This window comes from Halichoerus grypus, chromosome 13 (assembly GCF_964656455.1).
Source record: "Halichoerus grypus chromosome 13, mHalGry1.hap1.1, whole genome shotgun sequence".
In the NCBI taxonomy this organism is placed as follows: domain Eukaryota; kingdom Metazoa; phylum Chordata; class Mammalia; order Carnivora; family Phocidae; genus Halichoerus; species Halichoerus grypus.
Window position 1 is genome coordinate 53,138,518 of NC_135724.1, and position 22,473 is coordinate 53,160,990.

The 22,473-nt window shown below is 36.2% G+C and overlaps 1 protein-coding gene across 4 annotated transcripts in view; it reads right to left on the reverse strand.

The window, feature by feature from the left end:
• The window catches only part of DLGAP1 (DLG associated protein 1), an 889,834-nt gene that overhangs the window by 742,270 nt on the left and 125,091 nt on the right, over positions 1 to 22,473 (reverse strand). For all 4 annotated transcript variants that reach the window (XM_078060566.1, XM_078060565.1, XM_078060564.1 and 1 more), the window contains exon 2: positions 18,045 to 18,201. The gene's annotated coding sequence lies outside the window, so the exon portion shown is untranslated. The remainder of the gene's footprint in view (positions 1 to 18,044; positions 18,202 to 22,473) is intronic.

Consider the following 22,473-nt stretch of genomic DNA (forward strand, 5'->3'; position numbering starts at 1 on the left):
CTTTATCTGCTTTGTCATTTGCAAATATCTTCTCCCATTCTGTCAGTTGTCTTTTGGTTTTGTTGACTGTTTCTTTTGCTGTGCAAAAGCTTTTTATCTTGATGAAGTCCCAATAGTTCATTTTTGCCCTTGCTTCCTTTGCCTTTGGCGATGTTTCTAGGAAGAAGTTGCTGCGGCTGAGGTCGAAAAGGTTGCTGCCTGTGTTCTCCTTTAGGATTTTGATGGATTTCTGTCTCACATTTAGGTCTTTCAACCACTTAGAGTCTATTTTTGTGTGTGGTGTAAGGGAATGGTCCAGTTTCATTCTTCTGCATGCGGCTGTCCAATTTTCCCAACACCATTTGTTGAAGAGACTGTCTTTTTGTCATTGGACATTCTTTCCTGATTTGTCAAAGATTAGTTGACCATAGAGTTGAGGGTCCATTTCTGGGCTTTCTATTCTGTTCCCCTGATCTATATGTCTGTTCTTGTGCCAGTACCATACTGTCTTGATGATGACAGCTTTGTAGAGCTTGAAGTCCGGAATTGTGATGCCACCAGCTTTGCTTTTCTTTTTCAACATTCCTCTGGCTATTCAGGGTCTTTTCTGGATCCATACAAAATTTAGGATTATTTGTTCCATTTCCTTGAAAAAAGTAGATGGTATTTTGATAGGGATTGCATTAATGTGTAGATTGCTCTAGGTAGCATTGACATCTTCACAATATTTGTTCTTCCAATCCATGAGCATAGAAAGTTTTTCCATTTCTTTGTGTCTTCCTCAATTTCTTTCATGAGTATTTTATAGTTTCCTGAGTACAGATCCTTTGCCTCTTTGGTTAGATTTATTCCTAGGTGTCTTATGGTTTTGGGTGCAATTGTAAATGGGATCAACTCCTTAATTTCTCTTTCTTCTGTCTTGTTGTTGGTGTATAGGAATGCCATTGACTTCTGTGCATTGATTTTATATCCTGCACCTTTACTGAATTCCTGTATGAGTTCTAGCAGTTTTGGGGTGGAGTCTTTTGGGTTTTCCATATAAAGTATCATATCATCTGCAAAGAGTGAGAGTTTGACTTCTTCTTTGCCAATTTGGATGCCTTTTATTTCTTTTTGTTGTCTGATTGTGGTGGCAAGGACTTCTAATACTATGTTGAATAGCAGTGGTGATAGTGTACAACCCTGCCGTGTTCATGACCTTAGGGGGAAAGCTCTCAGTTTTTCCCCATTGAGAATGATATTTGCTGTGGGTTTTTCATAGATGGCTTTTATGATATTGAGGTATGTACCCTCTATCCCTATATTCTGAAGAGTGGGTTTTTCATAGATGGCTTTTATGATATTGAGGTATGTACCCTCTACCCCTATACTCTGAAGAGTGGGTTTTTCATAGATGGCTTTTATGATATTGAGGTTCCCTGTGCCTCCTGGATTTTGATGCCTGTTTCCTTCCCCAAATTAGGGAAGTCTCTGCTATAATTTTGTCCAATATACCTTCTGCCCCTCTCTTTCTTCTTCTTCTGGGATCCCAATTATTCTAATATTGTTTCATCTTATGGTATCACTTATCTCTCAAACTCTGCCCTCATGATCCAGTAGTTTTTTATCTCTCTTTTTCTCAGCTTCTTTATTTTTCCATCATTTGGTCTTCTATATCACTGATTCTCTCTTCTGCCTCTTTCATCCCAGCAGTTAGAGCCTCCATTTTTTATTGCTCCTCCTTAATAGCCTTTTTGATTTAGACTTGGTTAGATTTTAGTTCTTTTATTTCTCCAGAAAGGGTTTCTCTAATATCTTCCATGCTTTTTTCAAGCCCAGCTCGTATCTTTAAAATCGTCATTCTGAACTCTCGTTCTGACATCTTACTAATGTTCATGTTGATTAGGTCCCTGGCAGTCAGTACTGCCTCTTGTTCTTTTTTTGTAGTGAGTTTTTCCGTCTTGTCATTTTGTCCAGAGGAGAATAGATGAATGACAGAACAAAATGCTAACAGGGTAAAAACGATCCCAGAAAAATATACACTAAACAAATCAGAAGAGACCTGTAACCAGGGGAAAAAAGGGGGAAAGAAAGAAAAAAGAGAAAAGATAGAAACTAAAAAAAAAAAGAATATGATCAAATATGATCAGGCTGGTGAATAGATCAGTGCCCCACACTAGTTTTTGGGTGTATTTTGGTTTGTTAGAAGAAATTGCCTCCCAAAATTTTAAGATAGAAAAGCTTATATATGTACAAAAATAAGGGTAAATATGATGAAGGGATGGAATATGACTGTAAAGATGAAAATTATAAAAGATTTTATAAAAGGAATTGATAAGATAGGAAGTTGGTTGAAAAAAGAAAAGAGAATTAAAAAAAAAAAGAAAAAGGAGAGAATGTGATCAGGCAGGAGACTAGAACAAAGCCATACACTAGAGATGTAGGGTATATTTTGGTCTGTTAGAAGAAACTGTATCCCAAACTTTTAAAGAGAGGACAACTTCCATATATACCAAAAATAAGGTTAACTACTATGAAGGGATAGAATATGACTCTAAAAATGAAAAATAGATTTTTAAAAAAAGGATTGATAAGATGTTGGTTGAAAAAGGGAAAAAGAAAATGAAAAAAAAATTAAAAAAATTAACTTTGAAAGACTAAAGAATCAGGGGGAAAAAAAGCCATGAATTCTATGTGCTGTATTCCCCTAGCACTGGAGTTCTGCCATTCTCATTGATCGGTAAACTTGGTCTTGGCTGGTGGTTCTTGCTGATCTTCTGGGGGAGTGGCCTGTTGCCGTGGTTCCCAAATGTCTTTGCAGGAGGCAGAATTGCCCTGCCCTTGCTGGTCCAGGCTAAGTAATCTGCTTGGGTTTGTTCTCAGGAGCTTTTGTTCCCTGCAAGCTTTCCGTTCAGCTTTGGAGGATGAGAGTGAAATGGTGGCCCCCCAATCTCCACCCCGGAGGAGCCGAGAACTCGGGGCCCCGCTCCTCAGTGCACCCCCAGAGAAAAGCAGTCAGTCACTCCTATCTCCCTGGTCTCCAGCCGCACTCCGTGCTCACCCGGCCTGTGACTGAGCATTTCTATCTCTGGCACCCGACTCGTGTGGAGTCACCAAACCCAGCAGATCTCTGCAGTGCGCTCCCACGCTGCTCCTCCCGGGGGAGGAAGGGGAGTCTCCCCAGAGCTGCCGCTTGTTGGGTCCCTGCTGGAGGAGCAGTGGCCCAACTGTGCCCCGGATCATGGTTTATGACAACCCCGAGCTGAGAGCCCGCTCCCCGGCTCCGTCTTTGCAGCCGGCTTCCCCACTCCGATACCTGGGAGCTCTGCCACACTCAGGCACCCCCAGTCCTTCTGTGACCCCGAGGGTCCTGAGACCACACTGTCCCACGAGGGTTCCACCCCTCGCTTAGCCACCGGAGCGACGTCCCTCAGCGGAGCAGACTTCTAAAAGTTCCGATTTTGTGCTCAGCTTCTCTATCACTTGCCAGAAGCGGCCATCGGATGCCCCCTCCCCTGCCGTCTATCTTCCCAAATATCACCTCGGATTCACTTCTCTGCACATCCTACCTTCCAGAAAGTGGTCGCTTTTCTGTTCAGAGAGTTGCTGCTATTCTTTTCTTTGATTTCCTGTTGAGTTTGTAGGTGTTCAGAATGGTTTGATCCCTATCTATCTGAATTCCAGGGACCAGACGAAATTTAGGTTTCCTACTCCTCCACCATCTTGCTCCTCCCCCTCACCAAGGCTTTCTTGAAGAAGACACTAGAGTTCCATATTGAGGCAAAGAAAACTGGGAAGAGCAAGGTCTCTTTTCTTTGTTTTTCAAAAATGTCATTTTCAATTTGCAAGTCCATTAAGAATGTCCATCTTAAATCACCATATTTCAATAATAAAAAACTCAGTTTATCTACCTGTCTAAAAAAGGACATTATACTATAATCTTTTATATTTAGGTCTTAAAGTATCTTATATTTATTATTAATATCCAAAGTACTTTATTATTAATATCCAAAGTACTTTATAGAGCTTCTGATTAATACAGAATTTTTCATCAAGATATATCCAAGAGTCTTTTTCTTGTTTGTTTTTTTTTTTAATTTTTTTATTGTTAATTCTTGTTTGTGTTTTAATAAATTCCTAGCATCTGCTTGTTTTTCTAATAGTTACCTCTGTTATAACAGTTTAAAGTTCTAAATGCATCATCTGTGGAACAGCAAAGAACAGTAATAGTGTTTGGTATTACATAGCCCTTAACGCTTTTCTGTGTTTTTTTCTCAACATGGTGCTGTATTGTCTTAAATTTTCTTCTTCTGGGTAGTAAATTTAACCATTTGGTGGTTATCCTATTTTGCTACATGACAAATGTTAAGAATGTGAAGACTAAAAAGACAAAGTAATGCATTGCCCTGTTTGGAAACCAAAACGAATAAACCTAGCACATGAAGCAAGCCCTACTATGGATGCATTAATAAATCACCTAAGGTCCCAGGAGAAGAAATTAATTTTACCTCTTATCAGTAGTTATCATAGGGTATATTATAGAAAGGTAGAAATACTTCAACTAAGTCTGAAGATTATGAGAGAAATCACCAGGAACAAATGGTAAGGAAAGATATTTTGGAAAAGGCTCAAGGCTACTTAGGTGCACTCGGGGTATAGCATTTCAAGGGACAGGATTAAAATGAGAAGGAGGACAAGTTGATAAGAGAGGTCATTTGTGCCCTTAAATCCCCATCTCATTTACATACTGTAGACAGTAGCCACTGAAAGTTTCCAAGTAGGAAAATCACATTTGAACTTTAGAAACAGAACTTGGTAGCAGTTGGAGAAATTTTCAGCACTTCCCACTCATCCATTTGTATCTTTACCTTCTTCCCCACCAACTTTGAGGCCAATCCATCCAACCCTGATCAGGTCTCAGTCTGTGAATCCCCAGATGGAACTTGACCCATCCCTGGTCTCTTCTCCCTCTACTTTCAACCTTGTCTTTGCCATTAACATTTCCTGGTAAGAATGTCATCAAATATTAATTCAATTCCAGAAGAAACACTTTCAAAAAAATAATGGAGCACAGTAGAAAGCCCTAGGGGCATTTCCCCCCTAAACACAGCATGCTTTGAAAAGAGGCAGTTATGAGAAGAGTGAGGTAGTGTATTATTGCTCATATTTCCAGTGTTTGTCCCTCCCATGATTTTAGAGCTGCTTGCGTCGTTTTAGCTGGTGGGCTAGGGGAAGACCACAACAACTCCAAATATGGAAGAAGATGCCTATTTGATGAGCTCTGTTTTTCTTTCTAGATGCATTCAAGCTGAACAGCTAAACCGGACCTACTTTTTAAAGGGTTTTTTTTGAATTAAATATATGTATTCTTTTATTATAGCTCAATAAATGATATATTCTGTCACAGTCTAGAGAATCTTAAAATTCTTTTGTTCTCTGGAACACACCCCCACAGTACATGCTGACTCTCTTCTTAGCCAAAGCAGTAACAAAACAGAGTAGGAGGCAAATACATAACGTCAGCAGGAGATCTTTCAAATGTGGGGCTTCATAATCAATGGGTCTAAGTCCCCTCCATTTTCTCTCCTGTAAACACCATCAACAGCTATGATTTTAATTCATCGTTGCCCTTATTTATAATGAATTAAAGTTGCCCTTTCCAAGCTTTAAGAAAAAAATCTGTGGTGGAAACCCTAATTTTACACACATGTGCACACGCACACACAAACACACACACAGAAATACTACTGCAAAAAGAAACTAAATGCCTTAGATTGAAATAGAAGACTGATGACAGAAATAACTGATGATTCTCAGATGTTGTTTAAAGGAAGTGAAGTGAAAATTACCAAGACCATTCCTCTCCTTTTATCTATTAGGTATTATGAAATTTAATGAAGTCTTTTTGAGTGCTAACATTAAAATAACCTTTAGAACACTTTTAACTCCAGAACTTCGGGATGGAAAAGTAGCTATTTTTGAACAAGCAGCACTAGATACAATTTAAAAACATGGTTATTAACTTTGTCATCATTTATAAAATATATTTTTTAAGTTTTATTTTATTATGTTATGTTAGTCACCATACATCATTAGTTTTTGATGTCAGTGTTTTCGAATAACACCCAGTACTCCCTGCAGTATGTGCCCTCCTTAATACCCATCACCGGGCTAACCCATCCTCTCACCCCCCTCCCCTCTAAAACCCTCAGTTTGTTTCTCGGAGTCTATAGTCTCTCATGGTTCATCTTCTCCTCTGATTTCCCCCCTTCATTTTTCCCTTCCTTCTCCTAATGTCCTCCATGCTATTCCTTATGTTCCACAAATAAGTGAAACCATATGATAATTTAAAAAAGCAATGTCATCAATGCCTTTTTCTCCTCTCAGTTTGAAGACTATGCAGTTGAATACAGAAATCATTTTCAATAGGCAGAATCAATTCTTCATATTGTCGGCATTTGTATTTGCTATAAACTTATAGAAGACAAATATTAACATAAAATAAGTTGGTAGAAATAATTTACACAGGGTCAATCTGTGTTAGCCATAAGAAATGTTACATACTGATAAGAAGCAACTATGCAAAACACTCGGCAGCTCCAAGGCTGGGGATGGGGGTAATTTGCCAGTGACCTTTTAATTATGGTTAATAACAGCAGGGCTGCTTTGTATGGTACTGAGAGTTTATCACTAGCAACTTCTAAGTTAAAGGAACTTCCACCCCACAGATCACACTCACTTTAAAATCAGACTCTAAGAAAGGACACTAATGATTTCCAAATTTGATAGCATCCATTTGAACATGGAACCCAGCTTTTGAGCACTCCAAGAAAAGCCAGAGCAGAACAATAGGTCATTTGGGGAAAATATTAAAATAAGTCAGTTCAATAATTGGAAATAGAATTCAAAAACTGTTACAAGAACATTCTATATTTTACCAGTTAGGACATCTCTTGATTGTAGGTATTATATAATAAAATGAGGAGGTAGCAGGGAATTAAATATACTCTGAAACACTTTTTCATGAATATTTTATGCAGGAAACCCAATGTTTTTTGGCAATTCTATTTGTCCAGTTTCACTCTTCAAAGTTTTAGGTAATCAAAAACTTTTAAATTCTGGAATTTTTTATTCAATCTAGAAATCTAGTAATAGAAATTACTCAAGATTGTAAATATGAATCACCCTTATGTTCTCTTTAGAAAATCAAGTATTTCTATCTGTGCTTCATTGAAACATAAGCCACATACAATAAACATGCACAACTTAGTATTTGTAAATTATATGTCCTTGTATTAACACCACTTAGATCAGGATATGGTATATTCTTTACACCCCAGAAAGGTCCCTTGTGCCCATGGTAGTTAATACTACCACTCCATTCCCAGTTGCTAAAAACCATTGTTCTACTTTCTGTCACTGTTAGCTTGCTTTTCTCAGAATTTTCTATCAGTAGAATCATACGGTATGCAGTGTTTTGTGTTTGGCTTCTTTCACTTTGAAAATGATGTTGAGATGCATCCAAGTTGTATGAATTAATAATCTCTTCCTTTATAAAAGCTGATAGCATTCCATTCTATCCCTACTCTACAGTTTGTTTACTTCTCCACCAGTTGATGGGCACTTGGGGGTATTTCCAGTTTTTATTATAAAGTTTCCAAGAACATTTGAAACCAAGTCTTTGTGTAAACTTGTGTTTTCATTTCTTTTGGAGAGATACCTAGTGCTGAGGTCATGAGCCACAGGAAAGTGCTTCTTTTCTTGGTAAGAAACTGTTTCACAAAGCAGCTGTACCACTGTGCATTTCTACTTGCAATGTAGGAGATTTCCAGTTGCTCTATACCCTTGCTAGCATGTGTTGTTGTCAGGCTTTCATTTTGCTCATCCTGCTGGGTGTGATTTCATTTGTGGTTTTCATTTACAAATATCTAATGATGTTGAGCACCTATTTATGAGCTCATTTGCCATTCCTTATATATTCTATGGTGAAATATCTAGTCAAATAATTAGGTTAAACTGTAGCGTCCTTGTCTCTACTAAGCACAATTTTTATCATGTTTTACAAATGTTTTCCCAGTCTGAGGCTTGTCCTTTAATTTTCTAAGTAGTATATTATGAAGAGCAATATATCTTAATTTTAAAAAGTCCAATTTATCATTTTCCTTTTATGACAAATTCTTTTTGCCTCACCTCAAGTCACAAAAATAATCTCCTTTGTTTTCTTTTACAAGTTATAGTTCATTATTTATAGGTCTATAATCAAGATTGAGTTAGTTTTCTTTATAGGTGATGTAATGATTGGGGTTTATTTTTTTCCATAAGGATATGTAATTCTTCCAGCATCATTTATTGAAAAAATTAGCATTTCTGTATCAAATTACTTTGGCTCCTTTATCAAAAGTCAATGCACCATATTCATGGACTTTTTCTCATTGACCTATATAAATATACTTGACCCACCACACTGTCTTGATTAATGTATTATAATTTTCAAATGTAGTATATGGTAAGAGTTGAAAAATACTGTAAGCTTTTCAACTTTCTTTTCTTTAAAAATTGTTTTAATTATTTTTTTCCCTTGATCTCTCATTGGTCTTAGAATCACCTGGTCAATCTACTAAGATGTTTTTATGGGATTTCCTCTGTGATTACATTGAAACTACGGATCACTTTGGAGATAATAAAATAGTAATAGTGGTTTTCTAATCTATGAACAGAGACTACCTCCCCATTTACTTCTTTTAAAATTCCTGGTTATGGTTCATAGTCTTCAGCCTACAGATATCAAATATATTGTGCTCAATTTATTCCCAAGTATTTAATGTTTTTTATGCTATTATATAGTTTTTAAATTTTCACTTTCCAATATTTGTTAGTATAGAGAAATACAATTAATTTTTTGTGTTTCCTAAAAACTTGCTGAACTTCTAAAGTATTTTTTTTTGCACATTCCTAGAGTTTTCTACAAAGAACATTGAATCATCTCTGATTAAGTTTCACTTCCTTTTCAAACTCATGCCTTTTTTTTTTCCTGCTTTATTGCACTGCCAATGTCCTCAAGTAAAATATTCAGTAAAGATGAGATTAGACATCTATGCCTTGTTTCTGATGTTAGGGAGAAAGTATTTTTCACTGTTAAATCTGACGTTAACCACAAGTTTCCTGCAATGTCATTTTTCAGGCTGAAGAGTTTCCTTTGTATTTGCTTGAGTTTGTTATGGATTCTGTTAAATACTTCAGGGCAAATTAATTTTCTTGTGATGAGAACTTTTAAGGTCTATTCTCTTAGCAACTTTCAGATATGCAGCAAAGTATGATTAACCATAGGTACCATGCTATACATTATATCTCCATTACATGCCCATAACTTATTTTAATTGGAAGTTTGCACCTTTTGGCCCCATTCATTCATTTCACCCACCCTTATACCCCTCTTTTGGCAACCCTCAAACAGTTTAGGAGTGAGATTCTTGAACCAATTTGTTTTTAATAGTTTTAGAACCTCAATCCACCTATTACATTAAATATATAATTTGTGTTCAATTTTTAATTATTGTTCAAAGTCAAACACTACTGAGCTTTTAAAGTTCCTCATGGAGTTATTTACTGGTCCTTTGATTTTCCCGAAGACTTGGAGTATCACTAGGACTACTGCAAATTTCCCATAATTTAGACAAAGTGAAAACTCAAAAGAAAGTGTTTTTAAAAAGCATTCCTAAGATCCTGACTCAGAGGCAGGTGTGAAATGGAGAAATGGTATATTAATGGTTGTAATTGCTGTAGTTTCAAACTTCTTCCCACCCTGCCCTAAGGGAAATGGAAAACCTCTGCACTCTCTTGCATTTTGTAATCCTATAGAGTTGAACCCTTGTAGATTGCAATTGGAAGTTGATCTGTACGAACTGAGGCTGTAAAGACCCATCTCTAAACTCAGACTGGGGCCTTTTTGCAAACACTTTTGCACAGGAAGTTAAGAAGCTTCCTGACATCATCAAAGCAGGACTCCTTGGCCACATACCATAACCAAGAGATGCTTTTGCAGCAACAAATCAGGCCCACAAATCAAAGGAAATCCACAGGTTTCAAGCTGCTCAGTCAAGACTTGTGTTATCCCATTTCTTCTGTTCAACTTGTATGAAAATGGGATTAATGTGCTAACACTAAAAATGTCAATTGATACTTAAGTGAATTTAATAGCTTCATCTGTGACAACTTAGGTATTCAGTTAGAAATTACTGTATTTTTCATAAATGGGTGGCATCGATTGAGGGATTCAAAGAACATGATTTTTTTGTTTGTTTAATCAGAGGATGCGGTCAACTACAAAAATGACCACAAATTCATTCCCCCCCTGTATTAATAGTGATGTTACAAATCATCCCAACCAAAGTCAGTTGCTTTGGCCAATGCAACATTAGCATAGGTGATGTGAACAAAGTCTTGAAGAAGGCTTACACAGTGGAGCTTCCCCTCTGGATGCTTTTAATACCTGATAACCACGAGAAAAGGCAGAGGTCATCTTGCTGGAGATGAGAAGCACATGGTCCAAATCACCAGCCAACTGCCAGATCTGTTAGGCAGCCCAGGACTAGCAGCTCCCAGCTGATTCTCAAACTGATCTCATATCCAAGAGCTAACCTAGGAGATCAGCTGAACCTCACTCAGACCAGCAGAATTTGGAGTTACATAAATGGTTGTTGTATTTAGCCATTTGATTTGGGGTGGTTTATTAAACATCAAGGTTTAAATGATACATGATGGGAAAGTAATGTGGCTTTTAAAACAGTTTCATAGGAAAGCAGGGTAACATGGCTAAATATCATTAAGCTTAGATTACCAGAATTTGCTGGCAGAGAAACTTTTAAAGTTGTCAGAAGCTGAGGAAGTTTAGTTTTAAGCTCAACTTTAAAAAATAAAAATAAATAAAATTTGGGTAAATATAGGTAAGCAGAAAGAACTCTGTAGATGAGAATATTAATTTCAGCACAGCTGAAAAGACAAAAGGAAAATGGGACTTAAGAGCAAATTCTTACATTTCAGTCAATTTGACAGAATATATGAAATGTCGTACCTCTAACTAGATTACTGGCTTTACCTTCAACCCAGGCCATTTGAGGTGACAGACGCAGAAACAGATCCAAAAGACTCTGATATTCCTGTCCCTTATATTGGTCCATTATGCCTCTGGGTTTAAGACCAGGTCAAAAGAAGAATTGGGTTGAGGTATTTAAATGAGGCCTAAGAAATGTGTTTTTAGAAATGCAAGCATTTGTTTTCATTAAAATAATCTCTACAGTCATGTAAGTCAGTTTTTATTTTATTACGTTTACAAAAGGGAATCAGAAGTGTATTTTAAAAACTTGTCATTACTCTTACCTTTTCTATCTCATGGTGCACGAAATATCATTGTTCTCCATTTAAAATAATAAACCCGCAATTTTGCTTTTAGATACAGGATCAGATTGTGCCAAATTGAGGATTGTTGCAACTAATTACTAATCATGATGAGTCCAATCAAAATGGTCATAATGGGTCTTAACAGTTCTGTATATGAGCTACAATTTCAATTAATGTGTTTTTCATCTCTACTGAATTTACAAAGTGCCATTTCACTCTTACTCCCCTTCAGATCATGGTCAAAGAACCCTGCAAGGAAGCCTATTTACAACTTCAGTCTATTTCAGTTTTACTATGGGTTTCATAGAGCTGTGCTCACTTTATGGGACTTCCGTCAGGGAATATTTGCACTTGCACTGAATGAGGTCTATCTTCTTCACGTATTTGTAAACTCCTTGAGCGCAAAGACCAAATATCTTTAGACTTACCAATTTATTCTCAGCATGGAGCTCAGTGTCTGGCATCTAGCATGCACTGAACCAATATTTGTTGAAAGGATGAATTAATGAAGAGATTTCTCTTTTGCATGCATGAGGTCTCAGTTTAAATGCTAGCAATGCAAACTGCTGAGGTGAATTTATCCAAGGGATAAGCAACAGCTGAGGTCCCAAACAGAAAAAAAACTTCATAGGATCAAGAAACAGAAAAACCAGGTGGAACCAAAGCTGTGTGGTCCATAAGGTGAGATGGGTTCCAAGAGGGAGTTAGGACATCAATTATACAGGACCTTCTAGGTCCTGGTAGGAGTTTGGCGTTCATTCTAAGTGCAATGGGAGAGACTGCAGGGTTTATACAGGGTTTGGTAGGATACAATGCATGCGGAGATCACCCTTGCTGCTGCGTAGACAATGGAGTAAAGGTAGGCAGGGGTGAGAGCTAGGGAGAAGTCAAGAACTCTGAAGTAGTGAAGATTTTGACCTCTTTAGGTACATGCTGTAGATATGGAGAAAAGTGGATGAATGTGTGTTATTTTCTTGAGAATCATTAGGATACGTTTGACAGATAAAAGAGGAATTGAGCTATTTCCCTGGTTTCTGTCCTGAGCAACTGAGTGTCTGGTGTTCCATTCACAGACACACAGTCTATAAATGGGATGGAGGTGCACTAGAGGAGGAGTGGAGAAAACACAATCATGTGGAAATTTTTAAGTGAAACATTAAAAGTAAAAAGATGGAAATTTGATATCCCATGCAGGCACTAATAAAAAGCCAGAATAGCTTTATTAAGGTCAAATAAGATTTTAGAACAAGGAATATAACCAGGGAAAAAAGAGACATTTCATAATGATAGAGAGGTCAATTCATCAATCCTTAGTGGGTCTGTACATATTAACAGAGCCTCATATCACAAGAAGCAAAATTTGTTAGAACTGAAAGAAGAAATGGACAAGTCCACAATTATAGTCAAGAAATACAGCCTACAGGGGGAAAGGGATGCTTCTTATAAATTATCTTTCCTAATCACACTTACTAATGAATTCACTCCAGTTTCCAATTTATATTATGGAATATACATAATTCTAACTGACTTCATCAGAACTGCTAAAATTATAGAGTCTTAATTACTCCTTGCATAAAATTTCTCTGACACCAGTGCTAGGGATCTCCAAATCTTCATGACTCAATAATCCAACAAGGGTTTATTATTTAACAAAAATAAAATACTGAATGTCAATATTATTTACTCTGAAGGCAATGTCCTGTCAATGAAAAACACAAATTATTGTATGTTAAGTGAAGGGAGACATGCTTTGACATAGTAAATACTTTGTGATGACAAGCCCACTAAAAATGCTTAACTTTGGAATTTTTTTAATTAGAAGATTTGAAAGACTTTTACATTTAAATTTCTTACATTAAAAGTTTCCATGTTACACCAGTGGCAATAGCAACATTCATGTGTACCATTTTTATAGAGCCTTAAAATTCTAGGACACTTCCAAACACTACCTCATTCAATTCCCACTCAGGGAAGTTTATTTTTCCTTAAAACAAACAAACAAAAAACTACATCTCAAGATGCCAAGAAAGGGGCCAAAATTCACAGTAAGTGAAGTCACCTAGTCTTCTGACTTTATGTCTACTGCTCTTTCTTTCACACAGACTTAGCTTTAGTGCAAATATAAAGAGGTAGAAGGTATTTGTGTACCCACCTTATTTTTTGCCTGACAACCAACAACTAATTATACTGTCATATTTTCAATATACCCATGTAGATCTTAGTAAATTTGCCAAGAAACAAACTAAACATTTTGCTGTTCCTAGACAAAATTGACTTTTATTAAAAAAAAAAAAGGAAAAGGAAAATTCACTAGACCACAGTCTTCTTGAAATCATATTATAGGAGTGAACCTAAATAAGATTATGTATGAAATGACTCCTCTAGAAAAATCTCTAAAATATTGAAGACAAGTGGAGTTTCAATATTATTTAAGAGCTCAGGTGCATCTAAGTGTGCCATAAATATAATCTAGTTAATTCCAGACCTGTACGAAATTCTATGCTCTTTCCTGTCAATTCATACCAAGAATTATGAATTACTGCTATTATCCATATATTTTCAGGATAAGACTATGCAAATAACATAAGGAAAATGTGAATGAGGAGAAGTATCAGTATTCTTATAAAGTAGAAATAAGATTAAATAAGAATGTACACTAAGTATACATAATGTATTATATACTTTGAAAAACAAAAAATATCGTTAAGTACTAAGAGATTTTTGCCTCTGCAGATTTCCCAAACTTAAACAAGACAATTGTATTATCATTGAACACTGCAGTAAACAATACCAAATATGATTAGGTATTGACTTAATGAAAGGTCATAGCAATTAAAGTCGGCTTTAAATTTCTGTTAACCACCAATAACAACCAAATGTTTAGTGTCCTTCGGAACACTGGAGAATAGAATTTTTCTTCTCTGAAACTGACCTGGAATACATTAGATGTATGTAATCAGATACCTAAGTTTCCCCTTATGCCTTCACCATTCTACTAATCTACCCCTGGGATCTACTCCTGCCCAAGAATCAAAACAATCCTCAGAAACTATATGAGAAATAGGATAGACAATCTAGAAACTTTTAAAAAGTGGTATTAATGTTCTTGACATTGCATATTCCTGTCAGACAAAAAAATACAGATTTTTGCTCCTAACTTTGAAGGCAACTTTTTCTCAGAGTCTTTGATAGAATAATAAAGTGGAAAACATGATAAAATAGAAGGTAGTTTTGAATTTAAATGGATATAGGTTAGTCTCTATGTCCACTCCAACCACGCCTCTGTGCATTTCTTGGGGGTATGACTTTGAGCAAGTAACTTAATTCCTTGATCTTCATTTTATCCATAAATAAAACAGGAATATCTGGACTCATCTCACAAAGTCATCTCCAGATTTGGAGTAAAGTTCTTAGCATGCGGTGAACAATAAATATTACTTCCCTTCCCCAGGCAATAGATCTTAAAAAGCCACAAGATTAAGTATCTGGTAATGCACGATATTCCAAAAGCCAAAGTCTCCTCTGAGCACCTACTTTGGCAGTGGAGTGTTTCCAGTAACACGGAGTATTTATTTCTAGTAACACTGAGGTCACCTAAAACAGAGCCCCTGAACTTGGTAATGCTTGGATTCTAATGATAGGCAATGGGATTTCTGAGTTTGTTATTTATATCTTTGCACTATACAAGATTATGTTCAAGGATTATAAGTAGAAAAATACATTAAATATTTGGATAAACACTCTCAAAGATCTTATGTTTTAAATATTGAAGAAATATTTTACACCACTAAGGCTAAATGGTTTTAAACATTTGCTTTCTCTTCACTCAGAGTTTCTAACTTTCGTAAAATCACGGTTTCTAACTTTCGTAAAATCATAGAAGTACTTTTTATTCTGCTAAATACTATAAGTGGCTAGTAAAAAAAAAATTACAAAATTTGCTCTAAGGTCTAATATTGCCTTGCTGCCCTCTATGAAAGACCTAATGGTATATATAGTTGTAAATGCTTCAGTAAAATAATTATACTGTTCTTATAAAAAAAAAAAAACCTGGCTTAAGCCCAGATCATATAAAAAGGTAGATTAGATATATTAATGATTTACTGTATTGGTTAACCCAGTATAATATGCCATAAATCTTTATATGCATATTAAAAGATGGATTTTTTATTCTTGCTTGCTCATATAATTAACTTATTTTAAAACATCTTAAAAAAAACAAAAAAATGAAGAAAATCAAATGGACAGAAAATCTAAAAAAGTTTTCATTTTCTTGTCTTCAACAATTCATAAAGAACATCATCATCAATTCTACTACATAGTTTTTCATGGTCAGCATCAGGTCTCCACATGAGAGAAAGCCAAAGTTTTCTGCTTCCTAAATCTCACTGGTTATTTGAAACCCAGTACTGTACTATGGTGAATAATATCTGAGTCAGAATTGAGCATTAAGATTGGATTATGGAAAAGACCGGATTATGGAATCAAGTTCTAAGCACTCCTAGAGATAAGACTGCATATAAAGTTAGAAGTTTAGGTGGAGTAGGAGTAGAAAGTCATGGTATCCTGATTACCTAGTATTTTATAATTTCACAGATTCAATAGGTTGGGTCAGCAGTTTAAAGAGCAAAAAGTTACGGTTGAAATGGCTGAACTCTGCTATTAAGAATCATCAAAGTGTGAAGCAATTTAAAATAGAAGTTATGTAGTTTCCTCTGGAAAGAATCAAGTTTGGGAATTTTAAAAGTGGTTGTCCTTGGAGGTAATTTAGTAACATCATGAAATAAGATTTGCATTTAAATTAAATTTATATATTTTATGGGTATAAAATGATGAACATAATGAATCATGTTCAAGATTTAAACCATGACCTGAGATTTTGCATATATTAATATTTTATTAGCAATTCTGTAGAACATCCTGCTTCAAGGTCCACCAATTAAAGACAACAGCAGCAATCACACCAGAGGTAGATAAGAATGTATTTAAGAAGAATAATTACAATACTAACAGTAGTAGTATTAGTAATAGCTCACATGCATTGGGTATTTCTTTATCATACACTAGGTCTTATTACTCACAAAAAATTATTGTAGATAGATATTCTATTATTCTCATTTCAAAGATGAAAAGATTTGGAAGGTAATTGACCCAATATCAAGATGCTACAAAGTGGCAGGTTTGAAATCATAAAGTTTAAAATATCAAGAACCTTCAGAAATATAATACACGCCAGATTTTTTAAAAAAATTTCTATTCTTGAAAAATTTAGTAATATCTTCCTATGGTTGACTAGATAAGACTAAGGAAAATTTAAGGTAGGAGAAATTACAGATGAGAAATTTAAGTCCTCAGAGAAAATAGTATTAAAATCAAGGACTAGTGAATCTACAAAAACCCTAATAAATGTTTGCACAATCACTTAAGTATAGTCTTTATTGAACACTTGTTTAAGACCAGTACTAAGCACTCTTTGTAAATTAGCTCTTTGGCCGAAGTCATGGCCAAAAGGTGGCAGAGTCTGAGTTCAAACCACAGATATTAATCTGTTCCTAAAGCCCATGTTCTCTGCCACGATGCTATGATCAAGGGACATTTACATGCCTTCAGTCTTCCCAGTTTCCATTTACAAGGTTTTGTTCACCAGGAAACTTTGGGGATATCCCTTCCCTACATTGCTCACAAGATACTTGACAACTTGAAAAGTTGTCACAGGTTGAAGGTGAACATGCATTCCAAGAGATCTAGTCCTCCAACTAAATATGCAGCATCTTTCCATTTATGTCTAAGAGGTACTGACTCACCTGGAATCTCAGGTATGTGAGATGCAGAATAACTTGCATGCTTGAGAAGCAAAACCTTTGGATGACCTGTATTTCTCAACATCTATCCACCCAAGATAAATTCATGTCATGGCCAAAGCACTGTTTTCATCACTTAGCTTGTGTCCACGCATGGCAGCTACTGGAGTGTACTTCTAAGAGATGGCACATCACCTTTGCTCATTTAATTCCTCGCCAACCCACCCCACCCCCTGTCCCAGGATTGCCTGCAGTAACTGCTTCAATTCTGCCATCTGATTCAATTTTACTGTCTTTTTTCAATCCCAGTTCTGTTTTGCTAATTAATCCCAACCAGAGTGACTGGTAATTTCATATACTGGAGCAGAAAATGTTGATGTTGTGGAAAAGATATACAGAAGCAAATTTACATGCATTTGAAGTACAGGTAAGGGAAGCTCACAGTTAGGGAAGGATCTGCATAAAGATAATCTCAATAGGTACATTTTCATCACAACCCATTTCAAGGGGATAGCCTTCTCCATTTTACAGTTATTTTACAGCAATAAAAATAATGTAGATTGTAGCAATTACAGGTTTCATAAAACTGTATTGCAGTTATATTTTACAAGAAGAATGCTTGTCATGAAACTCCCCTTATACTAGATGTTAAGTCCCTATACTTTACATAAGTTAATAAAAATATCTCTAAATACATCAGCATATGCTTAGCTAATAATAAACATTTCCAGCCACATACCAATGCCTTTTTGTTGTAGACTATTTTTTCCCCTCCAACATGTGTCTCTTTAGTTATAACTTTCCAATTTATAACAAAGCAGAAATACTTCTGAGCAGGTCATGATGTCAGATATCATCACCAAAGAGTAAATGTATTTTGAAACTTACCTGATTTTAGTGAGACGAGTTTAATCTGCTCCACAACTCCATTAATCTGAGATTATATCTGAGAAAACCGGATGTTTGCTGGTCCTTTCAACAGTGTCCCAGGAAGAGGTATGAGTAGTAATCACGGAAAGTGCTCCAGAGCACCATTCACAAGGTGCTGAAACACAGGGAGAAACAGAAAACAAGCACGAACCCGTTAACAGAGCTTTGTAGTTACTTATTATATACACATCAAACCACATGAATAACAGCCTCATCCTATCTTTTAACCAACAGTTCATTCGCAGGCTTATCTAGTCATCAGGAATGCGGGCTCTGGGTCCAATGCTGAGACTTCATGTCACACTTCAGCCCCCACCTGCCTCTTGGGCAAGCTATGGACACCCTCTCCAGAGGACTGTGAAAAGGACTAATTAATACAAATGCTTTTAACAGTGGCTCAGTAAAGAGTAATTATTTTATCCCCTCCCTTTTTTTTTTTTTTCTGCTCTCGGTGAAAGGAAAACAGAACACCCATTTATTGAGCACATAATATAAAGCAGTGGGTGGTACTTTATAGAAATTATCTCACTTCATCTTCAGATGACATGTTATTAAATCTGTTTTGCAAATAAGGAAACCAAGATCTGGGGAATTTACCCAAGTTTGACAACAAGAAAGCAGTATAACTGGGACTTAAACCATGTTTATCTGATTTTCAGTCTTTGCTACTTTCTGAACTCCCATGTTGGAGGGCTCATTTGGAGTATTTTGATGCTATCCATAGCAAAACAGCAAACATATAAAATTTAACTTTTACTATTGGTTTCATATAAAATACTATTTTTTATAAACTTGCCTTAAGTTTACTTACACTGAGTTTTAGTAGATTGAGTGCAACTAAAATTAGTCAGTGAAATTCAGCACATAAAACACATTAGAACACTCAAAGAAATTTTACTTTATTTTTTTTAAAGATTTTATTTATTTTAGAGAGAGCGAGTGTGCCCATGCCCACTTGTGTGTGCCAGTGGAGAGAAGGGCAGAAGGGGGAAGGAGAGGAAAAGGGAGAAAACCCAAAGCAGGCTTGTGCTGAGAGTGGAGCTCGATCCCACGACCCCGAGATCATGACCTGCGCTGAAACCAAGAGTCAGACGCTTAACCGACTGAGCCACAAAGAAATTTTTCTATTTAACTCTATCACGAAAGATTGATTTATAGTGACGTTTACCACCATGGAAAGATAACTGACAAAAGACAACTTGTTCAAATTACTATGGCCAAATTTACAGAACAATTAAAGCTATGTACTAAGGTCTATTTGATAGATTTTCATAATAGTATCTTTATTAAAAATCTGCCAACAGAAAATAAAAATATTTAATCATATTCCCAGCACATCATCATTGCCATTACTAATAATATGGTATCTTTTCCAGACTATGTTTCTATGCTGAGATTTTCCCTAGATATGTAACAATACTATATTCTGTTTATTTTCTTAACATTACAACAAGCAGTTCAAAGTTTCAATAGTTTGTAAACATTTTATTAAATAATGCACTACAGGGACACCTGGGTGGCTCAGTTAAGCATCCGACTCTTGATTTTGGCTCAGGTCGTGATCTCAGGGTTGTGAGATTGAGCCAGGCATCTGGCTCCATGCTCAGCGGGGAATCTGCTTGAGATTCTTTCCCTCTGCTCATCCACTCTGCATACATACACACACATGCTCTCTAAAATAAATAAATAAATCTTTTAAAAGAAATAATGCATTATACATTTTGGATAAATTTCACTTTTTTTTATTATGGAATGTAGATCTATAATCCCTTATGACAACACCAAATTCTAAAAATTCTCTTAAGGATTTTCTTGTTTCTCATTTGGTAGGAAAATCTGATCTGACCTGAACTGATATGAAGCCACTTATTATTTAGAATGCTCAATATGAATATTCTTATAATTCACAATGGAATTATGAATGGGTTTAACTCTGGGTCCTACCCCAGAACACCCTGGGGGGGCCATTATATAATATAGCCTAAATATCTCATGTTACTTTTCTAAAAATCTAACAAGGTCTGATTTCTGAAAACTTTAGAATTTTTGATGAGCAATTGTGGACCTAAAATAGTAACTAGGTCTCATGGGGTGCTTAGCATTTGGCAGGCATATTATTTTAACTGCTTTACATATAATAACTCTCCTAACACCCTCCTAACACAAGGTAGGTAATAAAATATTTAAGATTTTATTTATTTGAGAGAGAGAGAGAAAGAGAGCGTGTGCACAGAGCTGGGAGGAGAGGGAGAAGCAGAGAGGGAGAATGTGGGACTCGATCTCAGGACCCTGGGATCATGACCTGAGCCAAAGGCAGATGCTTAACTGACTGAGCCACCGGAGTGCCCTGGTAGATACTATCATTAATCTCCTCTTACAGATGAGCACACTGAGGCACAAGGAGCCTCAGTAACTTGCTTGATTCCACATGGCTAGGAAACAGACCTACAACCTGAATCCAGATAGCCTGACTCCAGCATCTGCTTCCCAAATCAACATTCCTAAGCACTGGCTTCATTCTCAGAAGTAGAACCACGACATCAACATGTTTAAGATCTCAATGTATATTGACAGCTGTCTTCTTAGAATAGGATAATTGTGCCAGTTGTGACAGAGAATGACAAGCAGTTTGATTTCATTGCTGTCATTGGTTGTAATTTATTTTAAATTTTTTCATATTTAGCACATGAAGAAAATTAACTTTATGGTTGGTTTTGATTTTAACTTGCTTTTTGTGACAATGATGATGAAAATGTTTGCACATTTTTGTTATCACATTTGTTTTTTCTTCTTTCAATTATCTTTGCACACCCTTTCCCTAGTTAAGATATACAATTGTCTACTGGTATCTTCCTGTTCCTTACGCTTACCTGCATGGCCTCGCCCATTTGTCACTACACTCATCTGCTGTTGCTATTTCACACTTGTGGGAGAGACTTGGTAACTCTGAGGCCTGTGCATCTGGAAGAGCTCTCCTTTCAAAGCCCAACCAACCTGGAGTGGCCTGACTACCGATCCTAGGTGCCCCCCACCCCTGTGCCCCTCATTCGTCCCTCCTTGCTTCCCCAATCTCCACCATTCACTTGACAACTGCTGGGATGCAGGACTTGGAACTCCTTGCAGTGTTCTCCCATGAGGACTCCTCTTTCATTGCAGCTTCTCCTGAGTCAGAAACATCCCACATCTCCCATACTGGTGCCTTTCAATGACTCCAGCTTATGAAGTTCATGCCTTTGAGCTCTATAATGTTTTGCCCATTCTTGTCATCTACCACCATCACAGGCATTCTTCATTGTTGACTTAGGGAATAAACTTCGATCATTACGTGAAGAACTCATCCAACATTCCAAGCCTCTGGTGCCTTCTCATCACCTCTGTCAACCTTTAGCTTTAGAGAGAATGAAAAGCCAAAGCATTTTCTCCTACAAATCCTCTTCAAAAAAACTATCAAATTATAAGCTGGAGACCAATTCAGTTGTTTTTCAGCCAGTCCTGCATGCATGTTTGTTGTGTGTGTGTGTGTGTATGACATTTATTATCCCAGCAGTATATAAAACTACCATTTGCTTCATGTCATCACCAATACTTGGGATTTTCAGTCTTTTTCATTTTATTTGTTTTTACTTTATTTTTTTAAAGATTTTATTTATTTGAAAGAGAGCACAAGCAGGAGTAGGGGCAGAGGGGGAGGGAGAAGCAGGTTCTCCACTGAGCAGGGAGCCTGACGTGGGGCTCCTTCCCAGGACCCTGGGATCATGACCTGAGCTGAAGGCAGATGCTTAATCAACTAAGCCACCCAGGTGCCCAGTCTTTTTCATTTTAGTTATTCTAGGGGACTTATCACATTACACTGTGGTTTCAATTTGCATTTTCCCAATGACTAGCGAAGTTTTTAAATCTGTTTATTGACTATGTGGATATTCTCTATTATGAAGTTCCAATTCAAAGTTTATCATTTTTTTAATAGGCTGTCCACTTTAAAGTTATTTTAGTTGTGGAGTTTCTTTATATATCTGGAAAGGAGTCCTTTATTATTTATATATAGAGAGAGATATATGCATATATATATACGGATATATATGCATATATATATATATATATATGAAGGTAAAACTATACAAATTAAGGAATGACAAGGATTAATTAACTGTTGAAAAAAGGCAAAAAAGTCAGAAGGAACTACTCTACAAACATCTACACTTATAAGGGACTATCTATGTAAACATCTTTTCTTTAAGTTTTAAAATCTAGATAAAAAGGAAAATTTTCTGGGAAACACATACTACCAAAATTGACCCCATTAGAGATATATAGTTCCAACACACTATAAATTCGAAACAAAAGAAAACTTGTTTGTTATTAAACCAGTATAATGTTGAAGTGGGGA